This window comes from Anolis carolinensis, chromosome 2 (genome assembly GCF_035594765.1).
Source record: "Anolis carolinensis isolate JA03-04 chromosome 2, rAnoCar3.1.pri, whole genome shotgun sequence".
NCBI classification, from domain to species: Eukaryota; Metazoa; Chordata; class Lepidosauria; order Squamata; family Dactyloidae; genus Anolis; species Anolis carolinensis.
In genome coordinates this window covers 114543873-114567111 of record NC_085842.1, presented here as the reverse complement: position 1 = coordinate 114567111, position 23239 = coordinate 114543873, and the positions used below count along the sequence as shown (strand labels likewise).

The following is a 23239-nucleotide window of genomic DNA, read 5'->3' as shown; positions in this document are numbered from 1 at the left end:
TGCCATATTTCAGAAAAGGGTATGACTAAGTTCACACACCCAGCAGGACTTTTGATCCACCCTCCTGCCCCCCCTTTTAGTTGAACAGAAGCCCCCATGGGCACGACAAACTGCTTTTGAAAATCTGGGAGTGTAAAGGAGAGCCAAACGAGGAAAAAAGCAGTTTGCAATGTGGCATGCGGAGGGGGGAACCATGGGTCAAACACGTTTTAGAGGTCTTTTAATAAGCTGCTTAGAGTTCTCTGTAATATAAGTAGGGCTACATTTATTTTAACCAAATATAACACAATTGAAAGGTCAGAAGTCCCATTTGGTATGTGCAAACCTCTGGAAGGGTTGGGCTAAAAGAAGTGCTGCAGACTGCTGGCCTTCTTGATGATTTCAAGTTTATGTTACTCACAGTAGGCACTAGAAGCTGATTCCTTAATCTTACACCAGAAGCAACTGGGGAGGTTGCAGGTAGCTCTCTATCTCACACTCTCCTCCAGGGGAATCAGGTGGGCAAGGCATTCATCTCATAGAGTGAGCAGTTTCGCCCGAGGCCCCTAGACGACAATAAGGTCAGCTTTCTTTATTCTAATGTATAGAATAGAGCTATAGGTTCGTTTCTGTTGATGTGAGGACTCATTTGCTGATTCCCTGGATGTATAACATGTTAATTATTACCTATTAGACACCTGGTGCACTGTACAATGCACTATGTGTGTGTGTGCACATGTGTGTATATACACACAAACATACATAATATACATATGCACACATACATACATACATACATACACACTCACACACAAAATGCAGGGAGCCAAATAATTGATAACATTTTGAGAATAGCTTTGAAATGAAAGAGCAATGCTGGTGGCTAAAACCAAGTAGTTGAAACAAATTAAGTTACAACTTCTATAATGAAAAGAGGAAACTTAATTACATTTTTTTCACTTCAGTTGTAATTTGAGCATTTACTTAATTTCCAAATGAAGGTATTAATTGATCATTATATGAGAAATGAGGGTAAAGATCAAATAAATGTTGCATTTCTCACCTTAACTCCCTTGAATTTTTGCAAAATGGTTTCTCACTCTTTGTTCATGCCAAATGGTTAGGGAATTAAAAGGTTTGGATCACACAATTCAAACCACAAAAATAGTTCTTGTGGGAGGAACTATGTTTAGTTTAATGAGATGAAGGGAAAGACAAAAGAAAAGCAAGAAAAGACTTTAGCTGGAGTATGTGAAAAATGGAGTTCGTTTAAAAATATGTAGCTGTTTCCTTTTCTCTTGGGATCAAGAGAGGGCAGAGGAAGACTAAAGTCATGGATGAAGTTCTGTGAAGGTTTTTTTGTACAAACATTTAACCTACATTTCAATGGCAGTAAAACATAAACCTAACTTTTTCACCATAATAAAAATATAAACGAAATAGATTCTACACCTCACTAAGAATTAACTAGAAGGATTCATTCTTATGCACTAAGTTTTCAAATTGTGAACAATATGACATTATATAACATTAAAATCTCAATGAAAGGGGGCATTCTTTCCTGCCTATCTAATACAGGCAATGGAATAAATAAGGAAAGAACCAAAAATCCTTTCTCGGGAGATAGTTTCATTAATACTCTTTTTGAGTGTCTTCGAAGTTGGCTTCTTTAGGTTTTGGAACATACAATAGGACAATCCACTATTTACTTGAAAATCAGTGAATACATATGCTAATTAAATGCTCCCTTGGTTCTTATCTGTATGCATTAGAAAATACATGAAATCTTAATATTAGGTGGTGGTTGTGATTTTCAAAACACATTAGAATTGCTACCAAATGTACAGAGTTATTGAGAATTATCTGTCTATGCTTCCTGGGACTTGCAGTCCAAAAAGTAGTGTTTCCCCCTTGTATGACTGAGTCACATATGGAACACTTTAGGTTGGGAAAAAGTGGTTTGATGAAGGCCAGCTAATGCTTTCAGAAGAACCACATTTTGAACTATGGCTTCATGATGCAAGGCCAGTGTCTTAGCTGCTTTTCTTTAGTTTCAGGTGTAAACTATATCACTGTTCCTAACAAAAGGCACATCTGCACTGACCATTTAATGCAATTTCAAACTGGTACTGAGGAAAGTGGTTTCACTGTGCAGGTTATTACATAGGAAATCCTGGAACCAATTTGGGACTCGGATATTGACACAAACCACAAAACAGTGATGTACACTGAGGGATTTTTTTTTTTTGGAACTTTTGTGGGAGTTTGCTGTCTGGCCACTTCACTTTGAAGCTAGCTTCATAGTGCATTAAACGGTCAATGTAAGTGGGGCTAAAGGCATAATTTTAATATATGGCTTTGAATTTCTTCAGTATATTTATAAATATTTTCTCTCATAATGAACATAGTGAACATGTGATATCCCGTGGTCAAATGTTCAGTTGTATATTTCAATTGTCCTTTTAAATAATTCTTGAAGACATTACCATGACAGGGAAGCATATTAATTGTAACTCATTACTTCAGAGCCCATCAGGTTTCGCTGCTGCCTCTCCTTTTGTAAAAAGAATAGAGAATGGAACTTTCCAGCTTCCTTCCTGTACCCTCACAAACTACTGCTAGTGGCGGTGGGTCTTTGGGAATATTTTGGGATACGGTGTGGGGACTGCAAAATGGAGGGTGGGGGTTGGCAGCAATTGAGCAGAAAAATAACTTTGAATCCAAACCATGGTCAGGTCACCTTAAAGGTAGTGACAACACATGCATTATTAAATATTTGATTTGGTGTGTGAATGCATGTACTAAGCTTCTGCAACAAGGAATAATAATGCTTCCATGTTTCAATAAGGAGAAGGAAGAAGAGGATCAGTAATCAATGCAGTTGTAACAATAATATGCTCAGAATGAAAAGAGGATGCCTTTTTGACAACAGAAAATTAAAAAGAAACAAATATTAATGTTTGTGGTCAATTCTCAACAAATGCCCCGTTCAAAGGGAACCAATTACATTTTTAACTGAAATATATGACGGATAGCTGAGTCACTAATGTTTTTCACTGTTAATAAGGTCGATATGGAACAGAGCTGCTTTAGAATATATATGGCAAAGTGGAACTGCATGCTTTGATGACTGCTATAAAGCAGGCCAAAGATATGCCATATTCAATTAGTGTCAATAAGGAACATCTGTATTTAGGCACCCAAGTTACTTAATGCAAACATTTCATAATTATATACTATAGCACACACAGAGCATTATGAGATGTGGTGTCCCAGTGTGAAAAATATTCGCATTTTTCAGATCAGTCAGCAGTCTTGGTCTGGCTTTGGCTCAGCTTGCCATCTCCCCGTAAGAGTATTCCTTTATAATATTGAATTAAGTACAATCCACATTTTTTCTCTTATCTGTGAAATCTTGTGGTTGCAGTTTGACTGCTTTCATAAAATGAAAGATCCAAGTGCACAGAAAGTTAGGAAGGCTTTCCACCCACCCCCTTTCTTTTTAGTGAAATACATCTGTTCCTCCCCACACACCCCACAGGAACTTTCTAGGCTAAGAAGCAAAGGCTTAGTCATAAAGAATGTAATTTGAAAGTCTCTAGATTTGTACTAGTGTGTACTATACTGAACTATATGGCTGTTTGCAAAAGAAAACCCCACCCTGCATATGCTACTGAGCGTAGATGGCTCGCAAATGATGTAGAGGGGATATTGGTAATAGAGGAATCCCGAGGATTCTGAGGTGATAAAATTGACCATCTCTAGCTTTTCTTCAGGTTCAGTATTCCCTTCTGAATTGCACCATCTATATCATAGAATCATAGAATAGTAGAGTTGGAAGAGACCACATGGGCCATCTAGTCCAACCCCCTGCTAAGAAGCAGGAAATCGCATTCAAAGCACCCCCGACAGATGGAAAGCACCCCCGACAGATGGAAAGCACCCCCAACAGATATATTAAAAGGTAATAGAATTTTGGCCTAGGACTAAACAACAAAACTAAATGCCCCAGAACCACCAAACTTGGCAACAGAACCCAGCGGCCTTGCCGCTAGGTTCCTACTATGAAACCCAACCTCTAGAACTGAACCTGGACCCACAAACCCCCCAAAACTGGGCAAAATGAACAGCGCATGCACCGTACAGGAACTGGCATGCGCCCAACACCCCCACCCCCACCTCTCAACCGTCGCTCACACACCTCTCACGTGCTCCCCTTTTCCCCCCCTGCCACCATCATGTTTGCCACCATCTCCAAGGCACCGCGTGTGAGGAGAAAGGCAACCAGTGGCACTCACCATATAAAACAGCATGGCCTGGGTGCTGATGCTGCTGCTGAGCTCAGAGGAAGGAGGGAAGAAGGAAAGGAGAGAGGAAAGAAGGAAGGAGGGAGAGGAGCGAGGGAATGCTGCCCCTCTCTCCCGCAAGGCTATGGCGGATGGCTCATCACGCCCATCCCCATCATCCCCACCGTCTCCTCCTCCTCCTCCTCCTCGCTCTCCTCCTCACTCTGCTCCTGAGCCTCGGGGCTGGCGCTGGTGCTGCGGAGGAAAGGGAAGCCAAGCGGGTGATGCAGAAGGAGACTGAATTCGACCAGCTCTACTCCGAGTGCGTTAATGCCACCCTCCTCAACATCTACGCCTTCAACCACAACATCACCTGGAACAGGGTCACCCCAAAGGGGGAAGAGGGGGGAAGGGGGCCTCTGCACCCGTGCAGAGCGCCCAGGGAAGGAGGAAAGGATGAACAGAAAGGAAGAGGCCTCTCTCTCTCTCTCTCTCTCTTTCCTCCCAAGGTGGCACCTGGAAGGGAAAGAGAGAAAAAGAGAAAGGAAAGGAAGAGAGAAAGAGGGAAGGAGACAGAGAGAGAAAGAGAAAGAAAGGGAGTGTGAGAAAAAAAGAAATGGAGGAAGATAGAAAAGGAAGGAGGAAAGAAAGAAAGGGAGGTTGTTAGGAATAGTGGAACTGGGAGTCCAAAACACTTGGAGGGAGGGCCCAAGTTGGCCCATGCCTGAACTACACCTTCCAGGACTCAACATCCACAGACATTTTTACATTGTAACTCCAGCTGTCTGTATGTATGTCTCTGTGTGTCTATGGCTGGACTTACACTTCCAAAATGTCCCTGTTCACTATTACAAACACATCATATTTCTTTAGATAATCCATCTCTGTATAATATATAGATGTTTATATTACATTTGTGTGTGTGTGAGAGACAGACCAACCCCCTGAACAGATAGGCCAGGTAATTATATCATATATATGTATATGTATATGTATGGGTGTTTTGTATGTCTATGGCTGGAATTGCACTTTCAAAATGTCCCTGTTCAGACTGACAAATTATATTTCTCTAACAATCAGGGCCAGCTAACACCTCCAAACAAAGGATTACCCCAGGGAAAAAACACCCAGGCTTTCAAGCTGGAAGGCCATTACATACTAATCAAGGTGACTAATAACACCATTCATGCCTCCTACACAGAGACTACTCATTGTATTCCAGCTCACCAAATAAGGATTCCCATAAGAAGACAATGGCCAGGCTTTGAGGTTGCAAGGCTATTCACTACTATTCCACCTGACCAACAAATGATTCCGAAAAGCCAAAGCAACGCATGGCTGGGCAAAGCTAGTATAGTATATTAAAAGGATTAGTTCACAAATATACTTCATGATGCATGATTGGAACATCATATAATCAGCTGCATGCATAAAGTGGCCACCAGAGGTTTACCACCACAGACTGACTTTGCCTGACATCATGAACACAACATTTTAAATGCTTGCCAATTCACACTTCTTACTATTATCACTAATCATAAACATCAACTGTGCATATGCATGAGTAAACCAGTCCATAATAACATCCTTCATCTTCCCTTCTTCTTTATTTGTTTTATATCCTTCACTTCCTTCTCCATCAAGGGTCATTTCACACCACATGACTATAGTAGTATAATTCTACTTTTATTGCTATCGGTGCAAACTATAGAACCCTGGAGTTTGTAGTTTGATGAGATGCCAGAGTTGCTGTCTACTGGGAAATTCTAAATATTCCCTCCCTCAATTGCAAATCCTAGCTTCCAATAAGATATTGTCATGGCAATTAAAGTGTGATCATATTGTTATTACTATGTAGTGTAAAGTGGTTCCAGGTCTCCAAGTGGTTTTCAAATTAAAAGATGCCATATTCTATTCCAAACATGTCAACATGCATTGTCATCCATTCTAGTCTCTGTCCAGAGTTTTTTGTTGTTGTTTTTTAAACCACAAAAGTTATAGATGACAAACCCACAATCTGATACAATAAAAATTAAAAAAGAGGAAGAGGAAGAAGGAAATTCAGGTCTGAATTGTTAAAATTATAAAAGAGAAGGAGAGAATAACAGAGAGAGGACAGGATACTGGGGAAAGGGTTCCAAGTGGTTATATTTGCTCCTCCAGTAATCAAGTGGAATGGCTGCTGAGAAAAGAGTGTGTGGAATCATAGAGAGTTGGAAGAGACTACACGGGCCATCCAGCCCAACCCCCTGCCAAGAAGCAGGAAAATTACATTCAAAGCACCCCTAGCAGATGGCCATCCAGCCTCTGCTTAAAAGCCTCCAAAGAAGGAGCCTCCACCACATCCATTCTCATGTCAGCTCTTTCCATCTTGCCATTGATCCTTTGGCCTATAATTTGCCTATCTCTTCTCTCTGAAGTCTCATTAGCACATTGTGTTCGTTCATGTTCCTGCTGCCTACAGTGACTGACCCTCTACTGGATCTAAAGATGTCTCAGGCTGCTTCCAGTCAGCACTTAAATGTGTGCTGAAGCGGGTTTAAGAAATGCACTTAGGCGCACATTTAAGTCCACATACCACCCCCTAAAGTTCGCACTTTCCTCAGGGGGTGTCTAGATGCCCTCCTGGTACGTTCTGGGAGGGCACTGAGACATCCTCCCCACAAAAAAGGAAAACATAGAAAATAACTTACCTGGCCGCCATTAGGCCTTGCAGCACACTTACTGGAATGTGCCAATGTAGCGCTAAGAGATAGCCGGGGTAGGAGCAATTTGACCCCCCTCTTAGTGCTACATTGGTACATTCCAAAAAGCATGCTGAAAGCCATAATGGCAACCAGGTAAGTTTTATTTTATTTTAAAGGGTTTTTTTGGGGGGGGGGTGCTTTGAGGAGGGGTGGGTTTCCAGGCGCAAAGAAGCAAATTAGGCTATGCAGATTGACCCCTCAGTAGTCCCAGGACTACCCGGGGGTCAGTCCCCGAAGAGTCCATACTCCATTAGACCTGGGTGTAATGGAGTATCAAATTAATTCAGGACAATGCAGGGCTTTTCTGCTTTGTCCTGAATGAACTCAGTTTTAGCGGAGACATCATTTGGATGCCTTTGGTAAAACCGTGGGAGCTCCCACGTTATGGGCCCTGTCTGGATGGGCCCTCAGTGAGGAAACATAATTAATAAAAAAAAAATCTGTAGGGTTGAGTTAAAACTGGAAGCTCATTTGTGAGAGAAGAAGAAGGGTCTCTCACAAAAGACCCTTTCCAATTTATTGACTGTTTGAGTGACATGTGAATGGAAGCAAACATGTCTACATCTCTTAAAGTGCCAACTGAAGGAACTGCTGTAAAAGATAAATTTTGCAGCAATATGCTTGGCATTATTTTCCTGTAATTTATTTTTGTTGTTGCTGCCAACTTCCACTTTGAAGGAGACAGTCTGCAGCAACCCCATATCTCAGCAATTTTCAAGATGAAAGGTGCACTGTTGCAAATAGGTTTAAAGGAGGAAATAACCATTTTAATATTCAGTATGATCCCTCCCTCTCTTTTTGCTAGTGTTTTGCCAAGGTATAAGCAGAGATGTGTGGATGGATTGCAATCTCACCTTTAAAAAGCTCTTTAAGGGAATTTCCCTTAAGAGGTTCATGTGCTTTTGAACAAGAAGAAGAAGAAGGAGAAGGAGGTGGTGGTGGAGGAGGATGTGGTGGTGTTACTCCTGAAATGACACATTTCACTAGAAAAATGAGCTCCATTAAAATTTACCATATCCCTCGTCTGATTTGCTCAGAGCAAAAATAGCCTTAAAACAAAGCAAAACAAACTTCAGAACTTTATGTTTGAGAATAAATCCTGGAAAACAGGGGTTTAATGTATGATATTCCTTTTGTATCAGATATCTGTTGCTGAAAATTTTTTGAGCTATGTTTCTCCAGTGTTTAATGAACTTGGAGCATACAATTGTTCTCCACTTATTCATTATTGTTGATCAATAGTTTTGATTGCCCATCAAAGAGATCCTGTTAGAATATGTCTTATGTAAGAAATGGGTTTTGGCACCTGAGATCACCTGTGTAGTAATTGAATGTTTAGCTCCTAGCAATCTCATTTTACTGGTCACTCAGGCTTTATCTACATTGGCTCAATGTAGATAAAGGAAATGGCATAATTTCCAAAGCTACTTCTCTCAATCAAGCACAAAAGGTTATGATGAAAAATAACCAAGAAGAAATAGATGGTGGAAGTACTCATGCTTGTCTTTTGGCTGTCTGAGCTGAGGCAGAAATCTTTGGCCTTTAAGGCCTCCTCTAGCCTGCCATATAATGCAGTTTCATAATGCAGCTTAACAGCACTGAACTGCATTATGTGAGTCTATACTGCTATATAATGCAGTTCAATTTGGTTAAACTGCATTACAAAATTGCACTATATGGCAGTGTAGATGGGGCCTAAATGTGACTTTAGAATCAACAAGAGATGGCTAAAGATATGACAGATAAGGAATAATCTTCAGGAGGGGAACATACAAGAGCCCCATATGTTTTATGTCCCCTTCAATAGTAAAAAAAGCATTAAGTCCCCACGCATTTTCCTCTCCCCCACCCCCCAAGATATTTTCTAGTTAGGGTTGAATTTTAATTGAATCTGGGAATTACAAGATATGTAGCCATACACTTCAGGAAGGAAAATGGATTTGCCCTATGTAGCCTCCAAGGATATATATTACAGAAAGACATTCCAGCATCCTCCTGCACCTTAAAGAGTGGATGTCATTGCCAATGAATTTTAGTGGTAAATTTGGTAGCTGATGCTACGTTTTAGCAGTGGATGGTGCAGAAGGGACAGTGCAGAGATTCTCGTAAATTGGGACGCATCTTTATCTATCCATGAAACAGAAGGAACCTTGAGAGAGCTATTCTCTGACATCACATTAAACTGTAATCTCTGTACTGGAACCTATGAACTCCCTAAAAATGATTTACATTTAAAAGGGTATAGATTTTTTTTTTAATGGAGTTGTCAGTAGATGATACTTAATATTATGGGGAATTAGCATTCTCAGGCATTCTCGTTTTCCTTCCAACAATGGGATTTCCTCAAAGATGCATGCTTCAGAGCAATCAGGTTTACAAATTAAGGTCATGCCAAGACCAATTCCAAAGCAAAACATATTAACTGCATAATATGGAGGTGAGAAAACAAAATGTGCTGACAATCAGACATCTTTCATCCTTGAAGAAGTAGCTCTTCCAAAAAATATACTAGTTTGATTCTTCAAAGATAACCCATTGTAACTAGATCTAGAATTTTTTTTTATAAAAAGTTATAGTGAGATTTGTGACCCATGTCACTATAACGGATCTTACTGTAATAGCTGTGGACTTTTTGAACTCTACTAGCAGCCACTAACCATATTAACAAGGCCAGTTGTATGGATCTTACTTATCTGTCATCTATGCAGAAAGGAGCTATGAAGTAACAGTAACAAGGGCTTTCATGCAACAGGAGCCAGAATACACTGTGAAAACCAAGAAAAGAAAGTGAAGAAAGATTATTCAAATTTTGAAAAAGCTTTTCGAGTTCTCAGTTGGGAAGGAGGGAGGGGGAAAACCACAAGCAATTTATCTCTCTAATTACATATATTTATTACCCAGGAAGAAAGAGGTCTTAAGCAAGATCAGAGAAAACAGATAAATACATTTACTTTTTTACTTTTACGAAGAAGTGTCAATTTTCATCAGCTTCTAAGACTTCTAAATAATCTCTAGATAGGTGTAGAATTTATATAAATATTAACAATTGTTCTTTGTTGAATTTGTATGTAAGTCGGAACAGGTACATTTTTGAGAGAGAGAGATAGAGAGATTGAGCGCAAGCAAGCATTGGATAGCATAGGACTGTTGTGTTTGTTTTGCTGTCTGTGCCCTGGTTCAGAAGATTTCACCTCACTTTCTGTCCCTGTGAGAATTGAATTTTGAAAAATGTGATTTGTTGTGGAAACAAGGATTGGTAATAAAGCTTCAGTGGACACACCTTTTCCCCATGATTTTCAGGGGTGGATTTTCCTTTCTAGGGGTAGATTTCTCTCCCTTCCAGTTGCCTCACCCCTATTTGTAACTATGAGTCATTTGGAAGTTGGATGTTTGTAACTCAGGGACTGCCTGTATAGTTCACTGCTTGATGAGCTGAAATTCTGATGCACAAAGGTATACCTGATTTTGCATGGGAAAAGTTGTGATAGTTAAACTGGTATCAAACTGCTCTAAAGACCTAATCACATGAGGATTTTTTTTTAGCATTCTAGGACACTGTCACTCCAGTTGAGCAACTGGTGGGGCTCCAAGAATGCTGCAGCACCAACATGGGAGCCTCCCTGTGTTTCATTAGGAAGAGCGGGGCTCTTGCAGGGACAAGCCATGTGGAGACGCTTCCCCACATGTGCTGGGGAAGAGTCACTGCCAGCCAGGAGGAGCCGGGATTGCCCCGCTGCCCTGCCGATTCGCCATGGAGGCTGGCAAATCAGCATGGGGAACCCCATCAATGTGATGAGGTCCTATTGTATGTGGATATAAACTTCATGCCCGCATCATGCAGATCTACATTATGCTGAGTCATAAATTCTCCACTCAACTTATTGAAAAGCCACCCCAAAGAGCCATTCCTTTTTTTCATAGCAAACAGGCAGCTTTGGAGAAATGTCTAGCTAACCTCTCAAAGCCAGACACAAAACAATCAAAGTTAAAGGTCTTAGAGGACCATATGGGTAGGAATTGAAAGCATACTGAGGATATTTATAGCATGATGCTGCAATCCTGCACTATTCTCATGATCAGGAAACTGGCAATTTAAGAGCATAATGACCTTCATAATCACACTGCTACTGGTATCACACAATTGTAGTGCTTTGGCAGTGTGAGATCTCATGGTCACATTTCAGGATGAGACATCCCTCTCCCACTATGCTGTTTCCATTGTTGTTATATCATCATCCTCATCATTTTAATCTGGTAAAGGCACTTCAAAATTCCACAAACTGTAGGTAATTTTTTAAAGAAATCTTTCTTTTGCTGTGAATGTAGAATGGGAGTGGGGGATAAGCTCGCCCCTGATGATACTGGCATGCCATCACAAAAGTGCCAGGGATCATCATACCAGATAGTTTGTGGCACCATGGTGCAATCAGAGGCTATTGTTAGGTTTTGCCCTTCAAAGGCTGGGGTGCATTCATTGTGGGGAGGTGACAGATCAGTAACAGATATTGCACAATACCTATGCCTACTTGCAATGAAGTAGTCACTTTAAGTACTGATGATATCAGCATTGAAAATCACTGGAGCACATATGATTTGAATGCACATAGTTTCAAGTTCAATACCAACATAGCCATGTTTAAGAAAGGTGTGCAATGCAAGGAATCTCACATGGTAAGAAATCAGACTTGGGCTATATTAGGGGAGGTGGTATATGTCCTTCTGAATATTATTGAATTGTAACTTTTAGAGTACTCACATTGGCAGTGCTTGTTAGGGAAACTAGGAGCTGCAGTCCTCTGGAGATGGTACAATTTCGGCAGGACACCCAGATACCAAAGAAAAAACTTAAAAATTAAAAATAACTTACTCAGTCGCTATTACCCTGATGCTGGAGTGCTCCTGGTGTGTCAAATAACGCACCAAGAGAAGGGGAGGCAGGAGCTATTTTGCCAGGAGAGCTCCAGCACCAGGGTAATGATGGCCAGGTAGGTTATTCTTAATTTTAAGGGGCTATTAAGAAGTTTGGGGGAGAGGGTTATAGCCCTCTGGCATTTCTGGGCTGATTCAGCCCAGAAAACCCGAAAGGCTTGTGTGGACTGCCGTTCACATAGAGCCCATATTGGATTAGACCCGGGTCTTTCAGGAAGACCCGGGACTAATCCAGTACCTAATTAATTCGGAACAAAGCACAATTTTACTGCTTTGTCCCAAATTAATTTGTTTTTACCTGAGGAGTTGTTTGGATGCCTCAAATAAAAGTCCGAGAGGGCCTGCATTTTGGGCACTGAGTTCAAAGTACAAAATTAGTATGCACCCAATTAAGTCAGTGAGAAAACAGGAAAGGCAGGGGCAGAATCTTGCCCTTCCTAATAGGATCAGGCTACAGCCTCTCCCATCTTATCTATTCTTCTCACTTATAACATCTGCCACCTTGATTGCATTCTGATGTTGATTAACTACATATGTAGTGGTTCTCACCTGGTGTAGAGAAGAACCTGTTTATTTTAGCCTACTTACATCTGTCCTTTCATCCTATTGAAAGCTAATTCAAATACCTACGGCAAGATAGCTAGTTACATTATGCACACATCAGCTATAAACATGGACATGGAAAGAAAAATAAATCATTTCTGTGCATTTAGGATATCAGCTTGGAACAAATTCTTATGCAATGCCTAATAAAGTTGCTCCCAGACTGTATTAACAACTAAAATGATTTCTGTCTCTTCCATCACTTCCTCCCTTTAAACACTTTGAACACATAAAAATTACAGAATTTGTTTGATTCTCCTCCCACTCACACTCTATTTCTCCTCACCACGCCAATTAAATACGGGAGATGGGAAAAAAAAAACTCCAGTCCATTTGCAAGTTCTAATTATAACATGACAGAAGAACATCACACATCAGGACTGGCTTATTTCCAGGGGAAAGAATAGTATTTTTCAAATGATAGAAAGTCCCTTATTGCATCGTTGTTGCTCAGTGTTTTTCCCCTCCCCATTTCAAGTGCCAACATGGTTTTAAAAAAACAACAACCAAACCTCCTTTCACAAGTGGGGGATTTCTATGAGAAATAACTGATAAGTTGAGCTGGATGGGTGTCAAGAAAAATTGTGCAATTGAGCTACACTTTTTTAAAGAAATGATTTTGCTAAGCAAATTTTTAAGCTTTGCATCTGAAGATTACAAAGTTACAAATTTAGGAAAATGTTGGTAGGGGTCATTATGGAACTAGCTACCTTGAATGATACATTGAATTGCTGAACTTTTGAATATTTATCTGTGGGAAGGTAGCACATCTTCAAAATCTCTGCTAATACAAGGATGCCATAAAATATAATAAAATACTAGTTTCAACTGAGGTTACATGTACATTGAATAAATTTAACCCATGCTGTTATGATTTTGTTCTGGCTATATGGATTGCCTGTGTAAAATATATTTTCAGTAGAGATAAAAACAATATTTAGATAACATGTTGTTAATTAGTATACATATATGTTCACAAATAGAAGCTGCTTTATAATACACTTCTGAAATGGAGCAGTGCAAAGTTTACAGAATTAGATTAGCTCAATGAATAGGAGATAGTATCTTTGAAACTTCAAAGGTTTATGCTGTGATCTGGCTCCAGTCCAGCCTTCAGACTATCTGAAGGACCTTATATGTATGTGCTTCACTCTTAAGCTCTTTGAGGAAGGTTTTCTTTTCTCCTAACACCATCACAGGGCAGTGGAGAGAGCCCTCTCAGGAACTTTTCCTCCTCTGCGGATTTCTCTCCCATATGATACTGGGTTCTTTCTCCCACCCTGGACCTTCCACAGATATATAAACCCCACTTGCCTAGCTTCGCACAGACGTGAAAACCTCTGAGTATCAGGCCTGAGCTGAGGCGAGGCGGCGGCGGCCATTTCCCCCCTCCGTCTTCCTCCTCCTCCTCGGCCTCCTTCCCCCTCGCCCCCTCCCATTGGCTGAGCCCGTGACGCCCCTTTTGCTGAGGGGCAAAAGGAAAGGGCCTGAATGGTGGGAGTTTGGGAGATTTGCAAAAGCTGTTTTTTCCTAACGAAAAAAACGACGACATAACGAAAAACGGCCTCTTGCGATTCGAAACCGCGATATCCAGACGTGTGGACAACCAATGCTTCAAAATTGCTTCAAAACAAACGAAAATAACGAATTAATAACGGTTAACGGGGAAAACGAATTATTTGAGCAAGCCTAGAAATAAAGTATTGAGGAATTGGTGGTAGTTAAGGTAAAGGGTAAAGGTTTTACCTTACATTAAGTCCATTATAAATAAATTATATAGCTGTGTGGAAGGGTCTTGAGTCTACACTGCCATATAATCCAGTTAAAATCAGATAATCTGTATTTTATAGGCAGTGTGGAAGAGGCCTAAGTGAGGCCTAACTCTGCCTATCTACTGGGCTGAGTGGGTTGCTAGGAGACCAAGTGGGTGGAGCTTAGCCTTCTAACTGGCAGCAATTGGATAAAAACAATTATTCCTCTCCCTCTAATTAGGACTTTATTTTTCTTTTCTTTTTGTTGTATGAACGTAGAGGCATGGATGAGGAGTTGTGCTGCCAAGTTTCGTGTCTCTGGGATGTGTAGTTTTGTTGTTTTGTCCTTTTATATATATATAGATGCCAAAAAGCATAATGGCATAATGGCTTCCCATGGGACCCAAAGAAGTGCATTGGACTGTGTGGACAGACCCCTCAATAGTCCCAGGACTACTAAGGGGTCTGTCCCCACAGAGCCCATACTCCATTAGATCCAGGTCTTTCAGAAAGACTCCGGTCTAATGGAGTATCAAATTAATTCGCATCAAAGAGTTTTCCTGCTTTGCCTCAAATTAATTCGGTTTTACTAGAGACATAATTTAGACGCCTCCAGTAAAACTGCAGGAGCACCCACATTATGGGCCCTGTCTGGATGGGCCCAATATTGCCTAGTTGCAAAACTGATTTAATGATATACCTACTAGCTGGGAGGGAGAGGGGTTGCTAATCAGAATTAATTAAAATGTCCCGGGGAGATTGTCACAAGCATGATGTTTGGAATTGGGAAAATAAAGGGATCTTCCCAATCTGTCAGAGTTTTTCCATCAATATGTAAGCTGTTGACATATTAATTCACTTCTCTGAGTGCTTGCTTTGAGATTTCTTGCCAGTGCCGTCACCTTTTAATTTTTTTTTTTTAAAATACAGATGCTTTTTGAAGTATTTATGGAGATTTGCCCTCCCTTGATTCATTCATCGGATTCTATAAAAAGGAGACAAACATCTTGTTTTATGTTTCCAAGATGACACAGGATCAAAAGCCTTGCATATTAAAAACCTTAATTACAGATGATAGGTTGATTTTTTAGAAATCCCTTTTGAATTATATTAAGCAAGAATTACTACTGTATTCTTTGGAATACAGTCTGTAGCAATCAGTGTAGCCCTGAATATAAAATTATTACTTTTGGCAGTCGAGAATAACATTTTTCTCACTTATATAATTACAACATACATCTTCAAATTACTAGTTCCAAGACCAGTAGCTCCACAACCCCTCTCAAATTATGCCTCATGTCAATAACTTTAGCACCGACTCTTCCTTTAATTTTTGCACTTGCAGTAGCTTCCAAATGCATTTTTGTTCTACACAAGATTCCTTTGCATGGAGTAATTTCATTTTTGGCACTATGTGGAATCAAGGCAGCCATTCTCAGGATGTACACACATAAACCTTCAGTTGGTGTTGGATGCTTCATCGGCCCATCACTTCCCATTTGTGCCTCCCAGGGTTTTCCCTATTTCTAAAATACTTGGAGGAATTCAGTGCTTTAGAAAAAATTTACACAATTTGGGTGGTTCTACATTGGCCCACCCCTGCCTGGGTGGCAAAGTGTGTTAAAGCACTGAGCTGAAAGGTCCCAGGTTCAAATCCCGGGAGCGGAATGAGCGCCCGCTGTTAGCTCCAGCTTCTGCCAACCTAGCAGTTCGAAAACATGCCAGTGTGAGTAGATCAATAGGTACCGCTCTGGTGGGAAGGTAACGGCGCTCCATGCAGTCATGCCAGCCACATGACCTTGGAGGTGTCTACGGACAACGCCGGCTCTTCGGCTTAGAAATGGAGATGAGCACTAACCCCCAGAGTCAGACATGACTGGACTTAACGTTAGGGAAAACATTTACCTTTACCTTTTACATTGGCTGGATCAGTGGGCCTGATCTAGCCTGTGAGATGCGAGGAATCCCCACTGTCCAGCCAAGCCAACAACAGTTTAGCACCAATAGCTATGGGCCGTATTTTCTGCCACCTGTTCTGTTTCTGTCTCTCTTGGCTACAGCAGCAACATGATCACCTACCTTATTCTTGAGGATTCTCCTTCCTTCTACTTTGATTTCTGACTCACAATGGAAGCTGAGAGGAGAGAGTGAATCATGAAGGAGCTGGGGAGGAGGGAAAGGTCACCCTTTTCTCCTATCAGCCTCCTTTGTGAGTCACATAATCCTTTAGTATGGATCCCAACTCCCAAGATCAGCTAGATGGCCCTGTCACTGCTTTAGGTAGCAGTGATATGTGTGTGGGGCGGGGGGAGCCATACGACATCCTTAGGCTGCCTTAGCCCAGAAAGCATGAAGTGTCTATTTTAACAGGGCCAAATTCTAGGGAGAATCCAACTCCTGCTTCAGGAGATTTTCCCCTGAGTTAGCTTAACCCAGGGAATTAAGTGGCTTTCCTCAGGTTAATCTGAATTAGCCCCTATGTGGCATTTAGCTAGTATACTAGGGTTTATTCCATGGGCAATGTAAAATAGTATAGTTAGTTAAAAACTCTGTGGTATTACTGTCACTAATCAGTTACCCATAGAGCAAAGTGATATTTTCCTAGGAGCTTCTTGGATAAGCATTCAACTTAGTACTGTACAGATGCTTATATATCTATAATAGCAATTTCATTCAAGGGTGAGATTCGGCAGAGTTCCTATGAGTACACCAAAGTTTTTTTGGGATGGGACACTGCAAAGCTTTGAAATATGAAACTGTAACTTAACAAAGGGTTAGTTCCTGGTAGTGCACCTTACAGTCACTATTAGGTTATTGCAAATGATGTGGTCTGAGGAATTCTGTTCTAAACCTTCTTGAGGTATTTTTATTCATGTTACAAAAAATGGAGAGGACACTTAATTTAATCTATTGCTTTTTGCACAAATCTGAGTTGCAAAGATAATACTAGTTGAAGTCGGCTCGTCAGTTGGTTAGAGGAAATGTCCATCCAATAAACTGCATATTGAGTTAACTCAGTTCAAATAAATCATTAGATTTAATCCTGGGGAAAGTATTACAGAAAATATCAACTCACAGTTTATCCTCAAAATGTATATGAGAACACTGCAAATTGCCTAATATTAGTTCACAGTATAGATCTATTCAGACAAATTAAGAGTCATCTATTCAGACCAGAATTAGATCTTCAAGAGGCCTTTGCCATCATCTGACATTTGATCATTTTTACTGGAGATGTTGGAGATTCGGCATGCAGCTTTCTTCCTGCAACATATGTGGCCTACCACTAAGCTATGGCTCCTCACTAACCTTGGTTGAATTCTGACTATAAGTACAGTTTTGCTGGCCAGAGCATTTCCCTTGCTGCTCATAATCAACATGAAGGACTATGATTATGGTCTTGTACACATTACCATGGAGTGAGTTGTGCATCTCATTCTGCTTGGCTGATATACAAGCACAAAAAGGAACCATTTCATATGAATAAAAAATGTTCCGAGGCTTGGAAAAACCTACCTAATTTTTCCCATCCTCATTTTATCTCAAACCATATGCAGAAAAATTATCCTACAGAAGTCAAAAGATTTATATGATGTTTCCAACCCAGATGGAATAAGAAATGTTCAACTGTTCCAAAAAGGAGCCTATTCTCAGCCTGATAACTGTTTGGTAAGTATTTTAAATGGAAAGGCTTTGATGTTGATCCATCCCCACCCCATATCAAATGTTAAAACTATCCTGGAGTTTCACTCTGCATTCTGATTATTCATTCTGAACTATAGTAACAGAAATAGTCCAGCCAGAAAACAATTATGAAGCATAGCTTGCTTTGAACTTGCCAGTGATGAGGTCTGACTAATTTTAACCACATATGATGATAATTATTACCTAGAGCATTTGCCAGTGAAGTCAGGAATTACTGATGTTTATACAAAGCAGACAACTTGATTTTGGGGCTTAACATGAAAATGTAATTAGTAGCTGTTCAAAGTATGATCCCCACTTTTTATTTCAGTTTTGAATATTACTTTAGTGAATAGTTAAACAGCAGGGACCCATCTTTGGATGCAACAAACCACTTTAAGTTTCAATGCTTCACTATCACACACTTATGTACAGGGAGAGATCTACTCCCCTGTTTAAGGAGCTCCACTGGCTGCCGTTCATCTTCCGGTCCCAATTCAAGGTGCAGACCATCATTTATAAAGCCCTAAACGGTTTGGGACCCGCCTACCTTCGTGACCGTATCTCCTATCATAAACCTGCCCGACCTCTCCGATCATCGGGGGAGGCCCTCCTGTCGCCACTACCTATATCTCAGGCTCGCCTTGTAGGAACAAGGGAGAGGGCCTTCTCTGCGGTGGCCCCTCGCTTGTGGAACTCGCTGCCCATTGAAATCAGGCAAGCCCCCACCCTTTTAGCCTTCAGGAAAGATTTAAAAACATGGCTCTTCCGGTGTGCTTTCGGAGAGTAAATGTTCTATGCTACTCCCCCCCGATATTTATCCTCTAGACTGGTTCACTATCTGATGTCCCGTCCCTCGAGGTTTTATTCTGATCCCTTTCTCACCCAGAGTTTTAATTTTTAATCTAGTTTTTAAATGTAGTATTCATGCGGCCCGCTCGTGTTATATTGCTGTTTTGATCTTATGTTGTACTGTTTATTTTATGTAATGTATTATTTAATTGTATTATGTTATGGTTTATTGTATTGTCTTGGGCATGGCCCCATGTAAGCCGCCCCGAGTCCCCGTTGGGGAGATGGTGGCGGGGTATAAATAAAGTTTTATTATTATTATTATTATTATTATGTATGTTGGCTGCTTCTGTAAAAGCCCAAATAACAATGGCAAGATAGGTTTAAATCTAACTGCTTGTCCCAACTAGAGCAGATACATTAACTCAATGAGTCAGTTGTAAACAGGTATTTATATTAATCTGAATGATTGCATTTATAGCCTATTAAGTATACATAGGTTTTAGTCTTAGGGCTATAACCTGATATTTACTAACCTGGGAGTGAACTCAACATAGTTAGTTCTGAGTACTATGCATTGGATTGCATTATTAGATTAGTTTTTTTTACAATGATTGATTACTGCTGTATGGTGTTGTTGTTGTTGTTGTTGCCGTTTCCTAAGTATGTAAACAGGTAATATACATATATAATGTAACTCTTACATTTGACACAAATTTGTTTAAAACCTACTGCTGTCCTCTTCTTAACAATCCTTAGGATATTTATATAGAAACCTTTTAAGGAATATTTGCGGGTATTATAAAAAAAAGGTGGGGCTACCTTTGCCTTCCTCTGAGGCTGAAAGAGGGTGACTTGCCCAAGGCCACTCAACGGATTTCAATGGCTGAGCAGGGTTTGAGACCCTGGTCTCCAGAGTCCAAGTTCAATACTCAAACCACTAAACTTTGCTGGCTCTCTTTGAAATTTGCAACTGCTATTAAACAGTGGCAGACTTTTAATGACAAGAGTTGTTTATGTGTGCAATTCATAAGATTTATGTTTGTGCTTTTATTTGGTGCTTCAGATAACAGATAACACTCAGTTCAGACAACTGTTGAATTCTGTGTTATTGAAATTACAAGTTCCAAAGATTTCCCCTCATTGTTCATAGAACTACACTTTACTATTAAAACATGTATATACAAGTGCATACATACACAGAGAGAAATTTCATAGGTACTGGTATGTTATATAGCTAAATATTAGGATTTCACATTTTATTAGTTGTGTGCATTATTCCTGTTTGGTTATTTTCACATTTTTATTTGAAATATAGAATGTTAGTGTTTCATTAACAATGTAAGGTAATTGCATTTCTAGTTTTTGTATACCCAGGAATACTATTAACAGCCATCAAGTAAACTTCATCTTACAGTGGCCTCATGAATGAAAAACCTCCCAGTTATTCTGACATCAAGAGTTCTGCTCAAATCTTGCGGACTTAGGAGTGTGGCTGCGTTGATTGGATAATGACTATAAGACTGTTGTCGTCATTTCCTGCTGCCTTCTACCTTGCCCAATATGATTGTCTTTTCTAGTGATTAATGTCTTCTCGTGATATGTTCAAAGTACAAAAGTCTCAGTTTAGATCTTTTGTTATCTTGGCAGAGTTCAAGTTTGATTTACTTTAGGACAACTCTAAGGGCCTTTTCACACAATCATATATCCCACTTCTGACATCCTTTCGCATACGGGTTCCTATGGGTTCTATAGCATGATTCCTGTTTTTTTTCTTCCTGTAGGTAACCCCTAGGCACCCATAGGCAAAAGATTTGCAACCATTACCTTTTGAAAAAGGAATTTCCAATTGCATTCACTTCTCCTTTGTTTCTCTACATGCATCAGAAGCATGGCTTTTGACATGTGATTGTAATTGCATATGTCTGCAGCTTGTCAGCTGTGCCAGCTATGTGCCTTTTAGGAAGTGTTTTGGGGTGTACACGTCCAGCCATTATTCATGGTGAAAGAAAGATCATAAGTAAAACCCTACATGTTTTTCACTTCCCCCTAGTTGTTTCCTTTAAAAAAATGTTGCTCAGCTCTGTAGGAACAAAAAAAGTTTTAACATTTATCCGTTGGGACAAAAGAATGGAGTTGTGCAAGATCGGTCAAATGTGTTTTTTTGAAGGGAGAAGAGTGATGTGAGGGAAGGTCAGATGGATTGGGAGAAGTCATCCTTCTGCCAGTCAAAGTGAATTATTTTATCTGGGAAGTAAAGAACCACGAGTATGATGGGGTTTGTATGTATCCAGTATGTACTCAGTCCTCATTGAGCCTTCTAAAGCACAATGGCTGACTAGTTAAAAAGCATTTTCTGCAGTGTTTGATTAGGTCCTAAGTGTGGTTATTCAATGATATACCTCCACAACTGAGGGTCTTTTCTATTTTTATTATAGCTGCCATCCCAAGTCCTATCCTTCTGATTTCTTGATTGCAGCCTCCATTTTGATGAGTGATTGGGCCATGATATAGGAAATCTTTGACTATTTCAAGATTTCTTCATCTTCTTTAAAGCAATGTAAATTATCTGTGGCTATTCTTTCAGTTTTCCTAATCATCAACTATAAACCTACTTTTGTACTTGCTTATTTGGCTTTCTTCAGTAGCCAATCCAAGTATTTTCTGGGTTGTTGTATGTCTTTCGGGCTGTGTGGCCATGTTCCAGAAGTAGCCCGAAAGACATACAACAACCCTGTGATCCCGGCCATGAAAGCCTTCGACAACACAAGTATTTTCTGTTTTCTGCTACTACAGTGGTTCTCAACCTGGAACCCCCAGATGTTTTTGGCCTACAACTCCCAAAAATCTCAGCCAGTTTACCAGCTGTTAGGATTTCTGGGAGCTGAAGGCCAAAAACATCTGGGGACCCCAGGTTGAGAACCACTATGCTAGTAGTATGTTTCCTTTTGTCCCGCCTCAGAAATGTTATGATGAAGAAACACTTATTATAGCTTTTCCTTTGATTTTGACTCTGTCATATAATATGTATTTTAATTCTGCTGAAAACGTTATGTGTTAACTTAAGAAATCAAACATCTATGATAATTCCTAAATTGTTTAAAATGCCCAAGGTCATTCAGATCAATATAATAGTATTGTGTGTTACTGTTTGTGGTTTTTTTAACATTACATTTCTGTGCTCACAGTATAATGTAAACCATGGGGAAATTTTAGAGAGAAAAGGAGATGAGCTTAAGTCTAATTGAAACAACAGAGTTAAATTAGTTTTCATCCTTTTGATTGCAGTGGAATTCCTGCATGCTAACTTTCACTAGACTGAAGTCAGGGTCTTTGCCTTGTAGTAATAGTAATTTAATTTCCACAAAAGATGGTTCTGTGATTGGAGACTGGAAGGAGCAAGGCAATAATCTTTTAAGAAAACTCACAGTGCCACAAACACCCTTTAAAATTAAAAGGAACATCAAATGAAGTATTCCTCTCTTTTTTTGTTCTCCAGCTAGCAAAACCGAGATATTTTATTGCCTTGCAATCCACCTGGCTGTGCTGTTGGCCAAGAAGCCTCAACTCTTCTGCTTCCCCAGTAACCAAGAGAAGTGACTAATCCATTTAAAATCTCCTGTGAATCAACGCAATCACAACACAATGACAGCTAATATAGCCTACACCACACTCCTTTTTAACAGCGAAAGAAACTGATGTTGGTAACAAACTAAGCAGAGCTTGGTAAATTATTTTTAAAAGTAAATACTTTACAGTTATTGCTGTATGCTTAACAAACCTAGGATGTATCTACACTGTAGAATTAATGCAGTTTTGAGACCACTTTAACTGCCATGACTCAATGCCATGGAATCTAAGAGTTGTAGTCTTTTAAGGTCTTCAGTCTTCTCTTTCAAAAAGTGATGGTGCCTCACCAAACTAAAAATTCCATGATTCATAGCATTTAGCCATGGCAGCAAAAGAGTGTCAAACTACATTAAGTATACAATGGAGATGTAGCCTCCAAAATAATGTAGTGAGTCTTTGGTATCTGCTGGGGTTTGGTTTTAGGATACCAAAATCTGTGGATGCTCAAGTTCTATTATATGCAGTGGCATAGAAAAATGCTTTATATAAAATGACAAAGTCAATGTTTGTTTTGTGTTTGTTTTGTGTGTGTGTGTGTGCGTGTGCGTGTGTGTGTGTGTAATATTTTCAAACTGTAGATGGTGGAACCTGTGGGTGAAGAATCCATAGATACAGGGGGCCAACTGCTTTAGTTACATCTCATCTGGATTATTGTAACACACTCTCAGTGGGGCTGCCTTCAAAGTGTTTGGATGATGACAGAATTTGTTTAATACTATCCATATGAGCTTCTCTGCTCTCAAAGTTGTTTTTATTAGTATGTTTCCTCTAATATATACCAGTGAAATTGTTGGGAACAGTTAACACCAAGGAATAACATCACATTGGAAAGAACATC

At 40.0% G+C, this 23239-nt stretch overlaps 1 long non-coding RNA gene across 1 annotated transcript; it reads left to right on the top strand.

The window, feature by feature from the left end:
* Positions 1–247: 247 nt before the first annotated feature.
* On the top strand, positions 248–22713 carry LOC103277884 (uncharacterized). The gene is made up of 3 exons (XR_010002785.1): positions 248–560; positions 17853–17964; positions 22271–22713. It is a non-coding gene; the product is annotated as an uncharacterized LOC103277884 (long non-coding RNA).
* The last annotated feature ends 526 nt before the right edge of the window (positions 22714–23239 follow it).